Here is a 2,832-nt window from a genome sequence, read left to right as displayed (position 1 = left end):
GAACCAAACACCCTAACTTGGCCGGCTGGGGTTGATTGCAGATAAAAATATTTCGGCTGACGATAAGGTGACCAGTTCGCGAGGTAATGCATTCCAATCAGCTATCGTTCTCGGAAAGAACGTCAGCTTGTATGCAGTGGTTCTGCATTTGGGAACTACAATTGATTTATCGTGTTTGTGCCGAGTTTGTCGTGTTCTGTTATACTGCATATAAGTGTGAAAGCCTATTCTGGTGTGATTAAGTGCTATAGTGAGTCAAAACAACGTATCGGCGTTTGTATTAGTTTTCCCGTGCCTCAGGTCACCTTATGTTGAACTCACGTCACAGCCATCATTCGGTTGATGGAATCGAAACAGCATGGGAGAAAAAATTATTTTCTAAATTATTTAGTGGCAGTAGGTGAATACCATACGGTGTTCGATGTATTCTAATATCTATGGCGTCATTTGAAAGGAGAAAAAACGCAATAAAACTGGGTGTCTATAGTCATTTTAGCACCGATTGAGAATGCCTTCCTTTCTTTTGCGTCGTTTCCCACAAATGTATGAAATATTAGCCCGAGGACCCAAAAACGTTGCGGTGGTGGTATTTGAGGAAAGGAAATGGCGCAGTAACTGTCTCACTTCTCGGTGGACACCTGAACAGCGCCGTAATTAAGAGAGGGAGGAAGGTGGGAATGAAAGAAAAAGAGAAACAGGCGCAGTAGGGGAGGCTCCGGAATAATTTCTATCAGCTGGGGATCCTTAAAGGGCAACTGCATAAGTTTCAGAAATAGACGAACTTAAAAGGCTCGAATGTGTGAAATTTCCAGGTAAAGTATGCGAAGTCCTTTTGGCTTAGCATTTAAAACGGTGACATAATCACCAATTAAAATTGCGACGGCCTTCAAGCTTCTCCGCAGCGCACAACGCTAAGTGGGGGACGCATGATGACGTCATCGAAGGTATTGGTACATTTTCAACGCATAAGCGCCTGCTTTGAAGGAAAGAAACCGACGCCACCGAAGGCAAAGCCCGACCAACGTTGTTTGGCAGCGTCCAACGAGGCACGGCAGGGATTGGCTGACGGAAACAGTAATTTGAAATTATACCTTCCGTGACGTCACACTGAACTTCCCCGCAATCCTCCGTTGCTTTGAGGAGAAGTTCAAAATTAATCATTGATTACGTCGCTATTTTGAATGGTAGTGCAAAAAACTTACATGCTTTACCTACAGCCTATATAGATTTCAATCCTTGAGTATCGCGAAATTCTCAAAAGTGGCGCAGTTGCCCTTTAACGTGCAATGACATCGCGCAGCACATGGTGCCTTTTGCGTTTCGCCTCCATCGAAACGTGGCCACCGAGGGGCCGAGTTCGAACCCAGGTACACCGAATAAGTAACCGAGAGCCCTAACCACTGAGCCACCGCAGTGGGTAGTGCAACATTTACTTTTGTAGGCGCTCATTGTCTCAGACAGCAGGCTCTAAATAAAACCCCTCACGATGGGTCTGTAGGGCAATAACGAAAAAAAAAAATGGCTCAATGGCTCTGGAGCTCGGCTGCTGATTCCAAAAATACAAAAACCAGGGTGCTCTGTCGCACGTCGAAAATTCCCAGCTGGCCTCCGTTAATCTGGAGCCCTCCACTACACCGTCTATCCTATAGCCCCAATGCCGTTCAACCCGAGAGATTACCTCTAGTATTACCAAGAGAAGGATGTATAAATTGGTGCAGGTTCTTTTTTTTTAGAATCTGCATATTATTGTTTGCGCGCGATGGAAATAAGCAACGAAAGGCCGGTTCTTGGCAACGGTGGAGATGTACTAATAACAAAAAAATTAAATACCGATGACACTAAAGGGAAATGCGGGAATACATGCGCTCGCTTGCATGCGATAGTGATTGCGCCCAGGAAGATGCTGCTGCGATGAAATGTAACTGCGATGAAGTTATTTCGTTATGCCAATTCGCTGAAATCGTTCTGCTTGTAAGAAAAAATTGCTGCCAGTCGCCAGCGCGCGGCTCCATCCGCTGCTTTCGCACTGCTCGATCTTGAATTCTCAGTCTAGCGACTTATATCTACTTCTCGCAGTCACACCTCCGGTTCTTGATGTCTGACATGACAGGCTTATTTTTACAGGTTATTTTTAAGAGGTTATTTTTGAGAAACCAGGCTACACTGCTAACGCAGTAAAAAGAACAACTAAAAGAGTAGGCATACTCTAAACTCTGACTCCAAATGGGATTCGTACCAATAACGGCGTAACAGAAAACTCTGTTTACAGATGCTTTAGACTACTCGGCTATCTTGTAGGCTTCTTTTTATGGTTGTTGCATGGAATATTTGAAACCTCTCTGACCCTCCTCATGCCTTACTTGACCGCGCGTCGAATTCAGCGATCTCGGCACAAGGCCTCATGTCACCATAACTCCATTTCTCCGCCCGGACATGAAAATTCCAGATGGTGCACACGTCAAGAAAGGGGAACCAGTCAGGAGGTTGAACTTGCGCAGCATATTCCTCCTGCATTAAAGGGCACTGTTGACTGAACAGTGACCTCGTTGAACACGGCGGTTCTGCGTGTTCATCCATCATGCGGGTTTTCCGCACGCTAAACAGTCCTATGAACACGAAGAGTTCGCACAGAATTCCGGAGCTTTTCATCGTAGACATAAATGTTATAATGAAATGTGTGATGGCAGTGGTTTTTTTTTAAAGAGAGTGCTAAAGTATGTCCCAAAAGAACACAGCATCACGACAAAAATATCATTTTAATGCTGAAATTGTTTCTCGTTGCTCGCACAGGTAGAAATGCACTGACCACGGCACAAACGTCCCTTTGGCGCG

Source organism: Amblyomma mixtum, chromosome 3, assembly GCF_055824585.1.
Source record: "Amblyomma mixtum isolate Tamu chromosome 3, ASM5582458v1, whole genome shotgun sequence".
In the NCBI taxonomy this organism is placed as follows: Eukaryota; Metazoa; Arthropoda; class Arachnida; order Ixodida; family Ixodidae; genus Amblyomma; species Amblyomma mixtum.
The sequence above is the reverse complement of the archived record's forward strand: the minus strand, read 5'-3'. Positions refer to the sequence as shown.